Source organism: Eumetopias jubatus, unplaced genomic scaffold (assembly GCF_037043125.1).
Source record: "Eumetopias jubatus isolate StellerSeaLion01/CBP00866 unplaced genomic scaffold, mEumJub1_p1.0 scaffold_5, whole genome shotgun sequence".
NCBI lineage: Eukaryota > Metazoa > Chordata > Mammalia > Carnivora > Otariidae > Eumetopias > Eumetopias jubatus.
In genome coordinates this window covers 154,358,872-154,373,784 of record NW_028274811.1, presented here as the reverse complement: position 1 = coordinate 154,373,784, position 14,913 = coordinate 154,358,872, and the positions used below count along the sequence as shown (strand labels likewise).

Below are 14,913 nucleotides of genomic sequence, written 5' to 3'. Positions count from 1 at the left end.
CTTCATCAGTGAGCACCCCCCAACCCACATGGTCACGTCCACTGTGGGAGGTGACGGGGGCAGTCCTCAGGGCTAGCACTGGTGATGAGCACCAGGAATCTGCTCCTGAAAACACCGGCCAGTTGCACAAAGAATGGAGAGACCCATGCTTAGCACTTCCTCTAGAAAAATCTAGTCCTGAAAAGTGATGAAAAGTAAGTATATCCTAGACTTCATGCGATGTGAGTTCTAATGGCAGGTACCTACTGATTCCTAGAACCAACAAAGAGTAAATCATCCAGTGTCGACTGGGGTGTTGTGACCCAACTTTTCTGACCAAATGACACGTTTCAGCCAACATCTCCAGGGCCTCTGAGTTTTCCCAAGGGTCTCTGCGATTCTCTGATCCTTCCATCAACCTCCTTGGGAAGCTCTATCCTGTCGTCTTCCTTGTCTCCTGCCTCTTCTGGGACCCTTCCGTGGCCTCCCCACCAGGGCCACCCCCACCAGGACTCCCTGTGCCCCCTGGCCTGACGCCCACATCCCACGCTGGGTCCTGTGAGTCCGGTGCTTTTTGCAAGGACTGTGTGCTCCCTCTGGGGTCACTTGGCATCTCTCTTGCAGTGGCCTGCATCTTCCTGTGCTGGGTCTCCTCTGAGCAGTCTGTGAGGCCAGACTGTACCCATGTCACGGGCATGGAAGCGAGAGTCCAGAAGGTCCAGACGACCTGCTCCCAGTCCCAGCGTGTGGAGCATGGGTCAAGGATGGTCCGCGAGCAGAGGAAGACTTGGGCCCAGGGAGACTGAGGGAGGATGTGGCACAGTGAGCCTGCAGGAAGAGAGTGAGCACTATGGGGGCCTGGTGCTCAGACCTGCTGGGAGACTGCATCTCACCCACAGCAGCTCTGTCCCCAGGGCTGGAGGGTGTCAGGGTAGCCACCCTCCGAGGCTCTAGGCTGACAGTGACTGGCAAGAGAGGAGGTGCACCTGATGCAGGAGAGAACCCTCAGGCAGAGAGGAGGGGGCAGGTGCTTCCCCAGCAGCTGGAGGAACTCGGGGTAGCCACCCTCCCGGGGTGCAGGATGGCAGTGGCCGGCAGGGGAGGAGGCACCTGGTGCAGGAGAGAGCCCTCAGGCAGAGAGGAGGGGATAGGCTCTCCCCCAGCAGCAGGTGCACTGGGGCAGGCTTAGGGGGCATCCGTGGACAGCAGTGCCTGCAGCTGGGGTCTCCACACAGACCCCCTCCTCAGGCTCAGCACAAGCTTGTCTGGATGGCCTTTGTCCCCCAAATACAAAGTCTGGCCCAGGACACTCCTCAAGCCCTGACTCCCAATCCTTTGACCTCAGCTCAAGTGACAAGAAATGGCCAATAGTTTAGGTGGGGTTGGGTGCACAGGGACATTTGCTTTTCTGGCCCATGCTGTAACATTGCTGGCATTTTAAAGATCTCAGGGCTTTGATTCAAAAACGGTAGGATGCCGGGGACCCCAGTCGGCTTTCGGGAAACCTGCCTCTGGGCCTTGCAGCCCTCCCATCCCACCAGTTCTGCTCAGAATCCCTCCAGGTCACAGACCCACAGTCTTGGCTCCTCAGATGGCCCGGACGATGCACCTTCAAAAAGCGATCCCGGTGGGGCAGCAGGACACACTGTGGATTCCAGCAAATACACCTCCCAGAAACTGAGGGTGCTGCTGCACGAGCTGTCTGAAAACAGCCATGTCAGGGTTCCAGGAAGATACCAGAGGCACAGGAGTAACTGAGGAGCATCTGAAGGTCAGGTAGGGGCAGTCAGAGCTTCCAGACACTTCTTCCCTAAAGCTCCTCATTCCTCAGCCTTTCTTCCGATGATTCTGCCTGGTTTCTATTTGCCCCAACTGTTATCCATTGCCTTAGGCAGCAGAGACTCATGTATGCCTTTAAATGTTTTGGACATTGAATGTCCTCCAGTAGCCACTTCACTACTGGGAAAGTTGGTAGCAAGCAAGAAGTCCCAGAGGACTCCAAGGGTCTGGACTTGGTGTTTCCCTCTCCTGAGATGGGGACACCTGTGAGAGGTGCAGGTGGTCAGCTGGGGGAGGGGGGCAGGCACCTGACGTGGACAGATGGGGCATAGGTGAGGCCCTAGGCCCCCGGGGTATGTGCCTGGCATCCGGACTGAACAGGTCTTCAGAGCTGCAGACTGGCTGGGATCATCTTCAGGCTGAGGAGGAAGGTGAGGGGAACAGAGGGGACTGAGGAGGTTCGGCTCAGACAGGAGAGGGCTGAGCCACACTTTTGGGGGAAAAGTGGGGTCAGGTTCAGGCTCACAGGGACAGACCTTGAGGCCATTATGCCATGTGAAATAAACCAGTCCCTAAAGGACCGACACTGGAGGACCCCACTTGTGAGGGATGGAGAGAACTCCCATCACAGAGGTGGAAGGAGCTGCTGGGTGCCGGGGCTGGGGAAAGGGAATGGGGGGTTAGGGTCTCGTGGGTAGAGGTTCAGTTGGGGATGATGAAAACATTGTGGCAATGGACCGGAAGTAGCCGGTGCAGAACAGGGAATATACTTATTGCCACTGAAACGCGCTTCATGGTATCAACTGTATGTCCATTACACCACAATACAAAAGAAGTGAGTCAGGACGTCAGGGCCATCACAAATCCCTGGAGGGCCCAGGAGCAGGGAGCCTGTATCTTAGTTCTCACTCTCACGCTCTGCCCCTTGTTGGGTGACTGAGCTCAGTAAGTGCTTGCTAAGACACAGTGCAGGCAGCTGGTCCAGAGAAAGTGCACAAGTGCAAACCCACTGGTGGGCACTGAGGAATCCCAAGGGGACGTGCATCCAGACGGAGCGAGTGCCCACATTTCACAAACACCAGCATAGAAATAGCCATTTATTTTTTTTAAACATTTTATTTATTTATTTGAGAGAGAGGGAATGAGAGAGAACACGAGAGGGAAGAGGGTCAGAGGTAGAAGCAGACTCCCTGCTGAGCAGGGAGCCCGATGTGGGACTCGATCCTGGGACTCCAGGATCATGACCTGAGCCGAAGGCCGTCACTTAACCAACTGAGCCACCCAGGCGCCCAGAAATAGCCATTTAAAACCAAGGCAGGAACCTTATATAGCCCAGAGGGCTCCACGCTCCTGGAGGCCGAGCTAGTGGCCACGGCCAAGGCCTCTGGTGGTGAGGGCACTGGGGGGTCTGAGAGGTGACTCGGCGCACCCTGACCCTGAAGCCCCACGGCTGCGGTGAGGTGTAAGGACTGGGAGGGAAGACCCGGCCAGCACCTGTTCTGGCTCCATGGCTGCTACAGGGCTGCTCCCAGCACCAACAGGCAATGTCTGTTTAGAACCAGAGAGAAAACCTTTTCCCTCAATCGTTCTTTTTAAAGATGGTTGCTCAGCATTGACACAGAAAAACCTCTGACATAAAACTGGAGCCGTTCACAGTTGCAAATGACCCCGAAATGATCAAAATGTAGTGACCACAAAGAGAGGAACGTGTGCCCCCAGGCAGGCCTCCTGTGCACAGGGGTGCCTGGGGCGTTGGCGTGCCCGTGCAAGCAGTGCTGGGCTCCACAGTTTCCCTCAAGGGGACAGAAGTAGGAATCTGCTCTGACAGCTCCGCTCAAGGCAGCACCCCCTGATGGAGACGGGGGCAGCCCCTCGTGACTTCCAGATGTCCTGGTGATTCTTGGGCACAGCCATGGATCTCAGCTTCTTCATGACCCAGGGAATGATGGGGGGCCAGCCCAGCAGCCTCGGGTCCCGCAGATCCTCCAGGGGACAGCCCAGCAGCCGCGGGTCCTGCATGGCCTCTGGGGGCAGCCCCTCATGAGTTCTGTGTGTCCTGGTGATTCTTGGGCATGGCCCGAATCTCAGCTTCTTCATGACAGGGGCCAGCCCAGCAGCCGCGGGTCCCACAGGTCCTTCAGGGGACAGCCCAATACCGTGGGTCCCATAGCTCCTCTGGGGACAGCGCCTCAGGAGTTCTGGGTGTCCTGGTGATTCTTGGGCACAGCCATGGATCTCGGCTTCTTCATGACCCGAGGAATGATGGGGGCCAGCCCAGCAGCCGTGGGTCCCACAGGTCCTCCGGGGAGAGCACCTTGGTGGGCCTGTGCAAGTCCCGTGCGCTCCCTCTGGGGTCACTTGGCATCTCCGTTGCAGCGGCCTGCGTCTTCCTGCGCTGGGTCTCCTCTGAGCAGTCTGTGAGGCTGCACTGTGCCCATGTCACGGGCACAGAAGCGAGAGTCCAGAAGGTCCAGATGACCTGCTCCCAGTCTCACCATGTGGAGCCTGGGCAGGGAGTGGTCCCTGAGCAGAGGAGGACTTGGGCCCAGGGAGCCTGAGGGAGGATGTGGCACAGTGATCCCACAGGAGGAGAGTGAGCAATGTACGGGCCTGGTGCTCAGACCTGCTGGGAGACCACATCGCACTGGCTCTGTCCCCAGGGCTGGAGGTTGTCAGGGTATCCACCCTCCCAGGCTGCAGGCTGGCAGGGACTGGCAGGAGAGAAGGCCCCTGGTACAGGACAGAGCTCTCAGACAAAGAGGAGGGGGCAGGTGTTCCCCCAGCAGCTGGAGGAACTCTGGGTAGCCACCCTCCCAGGCTGCAGGCTGACAGTGACTCGCAGGAGGAGGCGCACCTGGGGCAGGAGTGAGCCCTCTGCAGAGAGGACGGGGCAGGTGCTCCCCCAGCAGCAGGGGCACTTGGACAGCCTGAGGGGGCATCAGTGGACAGCAGTGCCTGCAGCTGGGGTCTCCACACAGACCCCATCCTCAGGCTCAGCACAAGATTGTCTGATGGCCTTTCTCCCCCAAATACAAAGTCTGGCCCAGGATCCCCCCTCAAGCCCCAACTCCCAATCCTTTATACTCAGCTCAAGTGACAAGAAATGGCCAATAGTTTAGGTGGGGTGGGTGCACAGGGACATTTGTTTTTGTGGCCCATGCTGTACCGTGGCTGGCATTTTAAAGATCTCAGGGCTTTGATTCGAAAACGGTAGGATGCCGGGGACCCCAGATAGCTTTTGGAAACCTGCCTCTGGGCCTTACAACCCTCCCATCCCACCAGCGCTGCTCAGAATCCCTCCAGGCCACAGACCCACAGTCTTGGGTCCTCAGATGGCCCAGACGATGTGCCTTCAAAAAGCGATCCTGGTGAGGCTGCAGGACACACTGCAGATTCCACCAAATCCCCCTCCCAGAAAGTGAGGTTACGACTGGACCAGCTGCCAAAAACTGACAGGTCAGGGTTCCAAGAAGACACCAGAGGCAGCATCTGAAGGCCAGGTAGGGACAGTGAGAATCTCCAGTTTTGCCTAGGGGCAGCTCCCGTCCCCCTAAACCCTCAGTGGGATGGCTTTACTGGGGGATTGGGGGGGACCATGCCTGGAGGACCCATGGCTCCACTGTTAGAGGTCGCCGACTTGATCAGTGCACAGGTGGGGAAACCTGGCCACACCTCGAAGAATTTCTAGAAACAGTAGCCATCTCAGTGGTAGCTGACCTGGGAGGTCAACCTTCCAGCTGCCTGAGGTGGGATCGAGCCACAGACCAGCACACTAGCCAGAAATGGAAGAAGGAGAACAAGTTCTTCATTTCATAGTTTCTAAGTCACCGGTTTGTGCCTACGGTCAGTATACTTTGCATCCTGGGAAATCTCTGCCTGTCTAAGGTCATGAAAATGTTCTCCTCATGTTCTCTGCTGGAGTTCTTAAAAAATCTCTGGTTTATAGGTAAAAATCATCCGGAATTGACTTTGGTTGGCACAGCCATGCTGGGAAAAGGATGGATTTTCCCCAAAATACTAAAAATAGAACTCCTGTATGATCCCACTGTCAGGTAGACCTTTTTAGGAAATGTAAGTCAGTTTCTCGAAGTAAGATCTGCACTCTCCCACCCAATCTCCCTGAGGAGGGGCGGCCACCCTTAGCAACCCGCCCCTTGAGGCAGGCGCCTCCCTGGACAAGGGGCTACCCCAGGGCTGGGAGGTCTCCACAGCAGCACACCCAATATCCTGGATACTAGGAGACAGAGTACAGCACCAGGCCAGTGAGGGTCAGGACACGCTAACCCAAATATGGCACCTTGGCAAATTAAAGATAGAAGCTAAAAGAACTTTTGCATAGAGCAGAAGCAAGAAGGTCTCTCTGACCCCCAGCCATCAGCCCTTCTTCCCTTAAGCAGGTCAGAATACTCCCATGTGGAACTTTCTCTCCCCGGACCACAGGGATGACGTGCTTATCACCAGAGTCAAGGAATTTAGGACCACGGGGTCTATACGAACACACCTGGTTAAACGAACCCTTATCTTCCTAGTTAACTTCTTTACCGTTTACGAGCCCTAGTCCAAACCCCTGTGTCTGTCAATTCTTTACACACTTACTGCTTCTTTGTCTAAAAGGTAGAAGAGCTGTCTGCTCCAGTCACCTCTGCTGGTCGTCATGGTCTTGTGAGGTTCCCACCAAAACAATCAATACATTTTGCTTGCTTTTCTCCTGTCCATCTGTCTTTGTCAATTTCCAGACTCAGCCAGGGACCTTCAAAGAATTGAGGAAAACTTTTTCCTCTCTTGCAACACTGTGGGGCGGGGGATGCGGAGTCAGAAAAACCCATCCCATCTTCCTGGCTTTGGTGAAAACGGACCTCTACTGGGAAGCAGCACAGGACAGTGCATGGCTGGAGGAGCCAGGGAGAGAGGCACATGGAACATGTAGGAGCTATTGGCCCCCAGCCAGGGGACTTGGCCCCAGTGACAAGTCCAGGGTGTGATTATGATTATTATAATGGAAGCATCCCGAACATCAGACCTTCCCCACGCCAGGCTTCATGATTGCTGCTCATTGTAGTTGCTACTGTTGGTTTAGTGACTTTTCTGAATTTACTTTGTCAAGTCTGTATTCTTTGCTGTGTGTATGGCTACTGAATCCCTGTGCTGTTAACTTAGTGGTCAGCCAGTGGCTGGGCAGAGAAGTCACCCCTGTTTCCGAGCTATGGGCTACAGATTGGAGGTCCCCACAACCTCTTCAGGTCTGAATAATCTGCTCCAGTGGCTCATGGAACTCAGAGAAACATGTTACTTACTAGATGACCAATTCATTGAAAGGACAGAACTCAGGGCCAGGCAGCCAGAAGCGATGAGCAGGGCAAGGTGTATAGAAGCAGCTCAGAGCTTCCCCGCTCTCTGAAAGAGGCCTTTGCCCACCTCCACTCTGACCTTCGTCTATACTTCCTAACTGATGACGTCCTTCCTTCTGACTCATCTGTTAACTCGAGTGAAAGACCCGGTGGGCACCAAAACGACTCCTCAAGTACTAACCACTGCTGCCGTCCTGGTGATTCTTGGGCACAGCCATGAATCTCAGCTTCTTCAGGATGGGGGGCAGCCCAGTAGCTGTGGGTCCCACAGGTCCTCTGGCGGCAGGCCAGCAGCTGTGGGTCCTACAGGTCCTCTGGGGACAACACCTTAATGGGCTTATGGCCCAGCAGGTACCTGTTCAGGTGGCTCTCATCGTGCCACACAGCCTCGATCCCATTGGCCAGGTTGACCCCCATTGTCTGGTGACAGGCCAAGGTCAGTTGGTGAACCTCTACCACCGACCCCCCAGAAAAGGCCCCCTTGTAGTCAAAGTAGCCCTTGCCCCTGGGAAATGTGCACCTGGGACTGTGGCCAATGCTCGTAGCTGAAATCCTTGTGGGCCGCCTGGTAGAAACCGGGGTGCAGGGTGCCAAAGAGGGTCTCCATACTCACGTGGTCGCGGAACTTCATGTCCACCTCTGTGCACACCAGGTAGTCCACCTCACAGAGGAATTGTGGAGTTAATCTTAGAAAATATATTGTCAGCCCTAAGGAGTGATTGTGGAAGCAGCTGAAACGTCAGCAGCGTTCCTGTTCTCAGGCTACTGACCACAATGGCCCGGTAGGAGCAGGATCCCATGATCCCCAGGGGCAGGGCAAAGGTTAGGAGCCAGGAAAGAATGTAACCCTCCGTGCCCCCCTTCCTGCACCTGGCGTTTGCTAGCACAAACGTCCCACTCTTCCCCGATCCCATGACGGCCTCCCTGCGTGCCTGCGCGTAGAGGAGGGTGCAGGCCTGCTTCACAGCTTCAGCATACTTGCCATCCCTTTGTCCTCCTTTCCCACGCTTTGAGGCGTCTGCCTTTGCTTTTCTGATAAAAAATGACGTAAAAGCGATGTGCAGAACCCAGCTGCTGCTGCCCTACTTACAGAGGCAGCCCTGCATGGCCGCTCAGATTGGTGTCTGAGAACTTTATTTCAGCGCACGATGATGGGAAAAGCTGCTTACAGAAGCGGCGGATCATCACGTGCTCTGCATGGACGCGTCCTCCCAGCGCGGGGTGCCGGGAACCTCGAGCACCACCACCCTCTGGCCTTCCCGGAGGGGCACATGGGGCCCGGCGGGCAACTGATTGGTGAAGACGTAGTAGGTGACCCTGTGTCCCACCGTGAACTGCTTCTCAACTCTCTGCAGGAACATCTCCAGGAAGACCATGTATCCACAGGGACAGGGGACAGGGCTGGAGGAGGGTCACTGCCAGAGGCTGGCAGCAGGATCCCAAAACTTGGGCCGTGAACGTGTGCACTTTCTTCAAGGAGGGCAGGCCCTGGGCTGCTTTAAGCAACAGCCACCCTCCTGGCCTGGCCTGAGCGCGTCTGCTGGTGGGGCCTCCCTACCTTTGGCTCCCAGAGATGGGAGCCATCAGGACCCCATCTTACAAAGGGGAGCCTGAGGCTTAGAGGCTAGAAACCCATGCAGCTGATTCTACCCAGTCTGTAGGCCATAGAAACAAGGGCTGTGCCCAAAGGTGCTCAACTCATGGCAGGTGGGGACAGAACCTGCAGGGGGTCAGCCAGGGGAGGGGACGTGCAGGGTTTGCCGGGGAGCTCAGCACAGGGGGAGTGTTCCTGGCTCTAGCATGCTGACTGTCGGGCTTCATGGGTCACAGGGTCACCTACCCTAACCCTAACCCTTAACCCTAGCCCCTAACCCTAACCCCAACCCTAACTCTAATCAAACATCATGCTCAATTTTGAGGACTGACAGCTCTACTCTGAAATCAAAAACAAGTCCATCATGCTGGCTTTCACTCATTGCTCAGTATCGTACTGAAAGTTCTACCCAGAATGATAAGGCAAGAAATCCACATGTGGAAGAAAACAGTAGAACTAGGTCTATTCAGAGACCAGAGATGACATCATCTTATAGACAGAGCTTCCTAAACAATCAACAAATGATTACAGCCAGTTAATATCAATACACAAGAATCTCTCTTATTTGTATACATTAGCCATGAATCATCCAAAAAATAATTTAAGAAAACAATTCCATTTTAGGGAACATTATCATTGACAAAATACTTAGGAATAGATGTAATCAAGGTGCAAGTCTTATACGCTGAAAATTACAAAACATTGCTGAAAGAAAGGGAAACCTAAATAAATCTGAGGACCCCACGGTGATGAAAAGACATACTATTGAAAAGATGGCAATAGTACACAATGCAATGTGGAAATTCAATGTGTTCCCAAGAAAATTCACAAAGGCCTTTGGAAAGAACTGCACAAGCTAATCCTAACAGTCATATGGAATTTCAAGGGACCACAAAACAGCCAAAACAATCTTGAAAAAGAAAATCAAAGGTGAAAGGTCATTCTTCCAAAGTTCAAATATTAATACAAAGCAACAGTAAATAAAACATTTTGATACTGTCATAAAGGTATGCATTCACCCTGAAACAAATAATACATTATATGTTAATTGAATTTAAATTTAAAACATTTTTAAAAATAAATCATTTTTTTAAAAAAGATATGCATACACATCAGTGGGATTTAACTGAGAGCCCAGAAATAAACCCCTTCATCTATGGTCCACTGAATTTTGACAAGGGTGGACAACATTACACTGGGGGAGAGAAGGGTCTTTTCAACAAAGGGTGCTAGACAATTGGCTATCCGTGTACAGAGGAATGAAACTGGACCCTTACCTCACACCACATATAAACATTAACTCAAAATACATTAAAGGCTTAAATGTAAGAGGTAAAACTATAAACTCTAGAAGAAATAAGTGGTGATGAATCTTCATAACCTTGGATCTAGCAATGCTATTAGATCTGACACCAAAGCGTAAGAAAGCAAAGAAAAAAATAGATAAAATAATATCCTCAAAATTAAAAATCTGTTCTGGGTGCCTGGGTGGCTCAGTTGGTTAAGCGTCCGACTCTTAATTTTGACTCAGATCATGATCTCGGGGTCATGAGATAGAGCCCACGTCAGGCTCCACACTGAGTGTGGGGCCTGCTTAAGGTTCTCTCTCCTTCTCCCTCTGCCCCTGACCACTCGCACACTCACTCACTCTTAAAAAAGAAATGTAAAAAAAAAAAATTAAAAATCTTTGTACATCGTAAGATACTATCTGGAAAGTGAACAGATAGCCCGCCGAATGGAAGAAAATATTTGTACATTATGTATCTAATAAGAGTCTGTTGCCCAGAACATGTAAAGAGCGTTTACAACTCCTCAGCAAAAAGACGACCCATTTCTTAAAATAGACAAAAGACTTGGATAGACCTTTCTCCAAAGAAATCATACAAATGGTGAAGAGCACATGAGTAGATGTTAAACATCCTTAGTCTTTATGGAAATGAAGGTTTAAACCAGTTAGATGTCCTTTTACACACAAGAGAATCTCTATAATCAAGGAAACTAAAATAACAAATTTTGGAAAGGATGTTGAGAAACGGAAACCCTTACACCTTGCTTGTGACAAATGGTGCAGTCTACGTATAAAATATTTTGGCATTTACGCAAATAGATCAAAGTAGAACGACCGTATGGTTCAACAATTATACTCCCAGATACATACCCCAAAATCGAAAGGAGAAGTACCCTTATTCAGCGCAGCATTTTTCACCGCAGCCAAAAGGGGGAAGCAACCCAAGTGTCCACTGACAGCCGAATGGATAAACGAAACGCGGTGTACACACCACGGAGCACGATTCAGCCTTAAAAACGAAGGGGGCTCTGACACAGGCGACACCACGCATGAAGCGGGAAGTCATCACGCTGAGCGACATCAGCCAGTCACAGAAGGACAGACGCCCTGTGGTCCCACTTACCGGAAGTGTCCCGAGACACACAGTACAACGTGGCTGCCGGGGCCGAGGGGAAGGGGACGGGGAGCTGGCGTCCCCCGCAGACAGAGCCGCCCGCGGGGAGAAGGAAGAAGTTCTGCAGGACGACGTGCCCCCGCGGGACCCCAGCTACGGCCGGGAACTGCGCACCGGACACGTTCTGAGGGTTCGGTGGCGGGTCCGCGGGACGGCGCCCCGTCGGGGGTAACACGCCCTGAGGCACCCCGCGGGCGGCGAGGACACGCGGCTGGGGTCTGAGTGCGGAGACGGAGGGGCTGCGCTGCGCGGGCGGGTTTCCCGCAGAGTCGGCTCCTCTTCAAACCGCCACGTCCGCGCGGCCCCGAGAAGCCGAGCCGCCGACGTTCGTGCCGCAGGCGGAGCCCCGCCCCGACCCCGACGGTGCGGCCGCGGGGAGGACCCGCAGGGCCGAGGCCCGGGGAGCGCGAGCGCCGCGGCGGGGGTCCTTGGAACACCTGTCCTCGCCCCGGAGGAGGAGGGCTGAGCGCGCATGCCCCGCACGGGTCGCGGGGCGGGACTCGGGCGCCCCCGGCGGGAGGTGGGGGCAGTGCAGGATGCGGTGCACTCAGTTCCGTGGAGGCACCTGTCCCTTCTGGGGTCCAGCTGAATCCATTACATTTGGGAAATTCGAACTGAAATGGAGTCCAATTATCCTCTGACTTCTCCAGAAATAGAAACTATTAATTAGAAACCGTACGGAATTAAGTGAAATGCAGACACAGGCGTTACAACTTACACCAAAATTCATTTAAAATTGTAGATAAATTTAAAATAGATTTAAAATCAAAATAAAGGGGGCGCCTGGGTGGCTCAGTCGGTGAAGCGGCTGCCTGCGGCTCAGGTCGTGATCCCAGGGTCCTGGAATCAACCCTCCGTCGGGCTCCATGCTCAGCAGGGAGCCTGCTTCTCCCCTGCCTGCTGTTCCCCCTGCTTGTGCTTGCTCTCTCTCTCTCTCTCTCTCTCTCTCTGTCAAATAAATAAATAAAATCTTTCAAAAAACAAAAAGTAAAAAAAAGAAAATCCACATGGTCTTGGGTTCAGTGATGAGCTTTAACACACAACACCAAAAGCCAATCCACAAATGAAAAAAATTGATAACATGAACTTCCTAAAATTAAAACTTTTGTGGGGCGCCTGGGTGGTTCAGTCGTTAAGCGTCTGCCTTCGGCTCAGGTCATGATCTCAGGGTCCTGGGATCGAGCCCTACATCGGGCTCCCTGCTCAGCGGGGAGCCCGCTTCTCCCTCTCCCACTCCCCCTGCTTGTGTTCCCTCTCCCACTCCCCCTGCTTGTGTTCCCTCTCTCGCTGTGTCTCTCTCTGTCAAATAAATAAATAAAATCTTAAAAGAAAAAAAACTTTTGCTCTGTGAAAGACCTTGCTCAGAAAACTAAAGACAAGCCACGAACTGGGAGGAAATATTTGCAAAGCGCAAATCTGGTAAAAGATTTGTATTCAAAAAATACAAAAGACTATCAGAACTCAATGATAAGGAAACAAACATCCTAATTGATAATGGGTAAGGATCTGAACAGATGCCTGGACAAAGAAGATATTCAGATACAAAATAAGCATACAAAATTATGTTTGACATCATCATTAGGAAAGTACAAATTTAAACAACAGTGAGACAGCCAGTACTGCACACCTATCACAAATACTAAACTCCAAAAACAAGAACACCAATTGCTGGAAGGTGAGGAATGGCAGCAACTGTCCCTTCAGAAGACATTTTGGCCATTTTTTCCAAACCTAAGTTAGTCTCATGTTAAGATCCAACAATTGCACTTCTAGTATTTAGCAACTGCTTTGAAAAAACTATTTCCGAACAAAAACTCACATGCAGTTATGCACGGTAGCTCCATTCATAATGGTTACAAACTTAAAGAAACCAGGATGTCCTTCCATTAATGAATCCATAAGCAAACTAAGTGCATCCATGTGAAGGAAGCAGAATATGCCATGCAAAATATACCTCTTTGGCACAAGGGATATTTGGGCTGATTAATTTTAAGAAACGCCAGACATGGGAGAATCTCTGAAAACTGGGTAAAAGTTGCCATTTGGTGAGTGAAATGTACACTTATAAAGGAACACCCCATTTGTAAGCCTGTCTCCCTCTGTATCAGGAACAGAATTACTAAATCTCAAGAAACTCTTACCAAAAGAGAAGGCACAGACTTAAAGCTGTGTAGCAACCATACCCTCGTTTACTGTGCTCACCTGATAACATCCCTTAACTGGCCTTCCCACCACCCAAAATCTTTTGGTCTTTAGCTGAAGATAGCATTTAGGGTGAGGGCTGGGCCACTTCAAGGAATTACACCATTTTCCTGGGTATCTCCCATGAATACAGGACATATGCATGATATTAAACTTTGACTTGTTTTTCTCCTGGTAATCTATTCAGCAATAAAAAGAAATGAACCATCACCCCATACAATCACATGGATGAACTTTACATGTATTTTTCTAAGTGAAAGAATCCATTCTGAAAAGGCTGCACACTGAGTGACCCGATTTGTAGGAGATTCTGGAAAAGGCAAAACTAGAGATGATATAAGGATCTGGGAGTGAATTCCATGATATTTTCATGATTTATACCTGCCATTAAGCATTTGACAAAACCCAAACCTTTTGGGGCACCTGGCTGGCTCATTTGGTGGAGTGTGCAACTCTTGATCTTGGGGTTGTGAATTCGGGCCCCATGTTGGGTGTGGAGATTACTTAAAAATAAAATCTTTAAAAAATACAAACATTTCTACATCCCAAAGAGTAAATAATAATCTACAGAAAGTAAGTTGTTTAGGATGTGGGAGTGTCACAGGATGGTGTGGGGGCCAAGGGCAGGCTGCCCCAAATCTGCCACTTTGACATACAGATCATTTTAAATAAAAGTTACTTAAGAGACAGCCTATGCAATGAGGACACTTAGACCCTCCTCTGTCCCCCTGGGAAGGAAATCAATCTCCCATGTGAAGATGTCCCTGTACCAGGAGGTAAAGACATTTCAACATCACCAGAGATGGGAGATTTGGAGCCCATAAGGCTGTATAAACAACCCTTGTTACTTTTTACTAATTTACGACCCCAGCCCAAATTTTGTTTAGAATTCCTTACTAATCGAAGCTCCCAAGGTTAAGTTTTCTTTGTCCTGTGATTTCTTCACAGGTGTAGTTACTCTTTGTCCAAAAAGTATAAAACCTGGCTTCCTTAGTCATTTCTTTAGACCTCAGGTTCATTATTGGGTCTCCATGTGCACATCACTGCACTTTAGGTTTTTTTCTATTTATCTGTCTCATGTCAATTTCTTTCTTCATCCCGCGGTAAGAACCTTGGACCAAGGACAATTTCTTCCTCCCCTTCAGTGGAATACAGAACGTGACACATAATCTAACTGTATTAGAAACATATGGGGGGGAAGAACCCTCCCTGTAGGTTGTATGACAAAAGGTGCTGACCTAAGTAACTTTGGAAATGAATGGAATCTGTAGATTAAAGAAAAAATGTACTGTACGTATACAGTGGACTCTATTTGATAAAGTTCTCTGCCATCAGAGTGGTAGCTAACAGTTCTGAAAACACCACATCTGTAATCTGGAATGGAGCAATGAATTAAATAAAGGGCCGGTGGTGAGAGCCAGGTTTGTCACTGTTAGAGTAGGAAGTTACAGATCAGCAAAGGGAGTAGATCACAATCTCCATGTGGTGGCGGACCAGGTTGGAGACATCAGTATAAACTCGTCCTTAGCTTAATATGGACGCAGACGGT

General features: G+C 51.1%; 1 pseudogene; it reads right to left on the bottom strand.

Annotated features, from left to right (window-relative positions):
- Positions 1-7,287: 7,287 nt before the first annotated feature.
- LOC148164434 (histo-blood group ABO system transferase 2 pseudogene) lies at positions 7,288-8,482 on the bottom strand (annotated as a pseudogene).
- Positions 8,483-14,913: the final 6,431 nt, after the last annotated feature.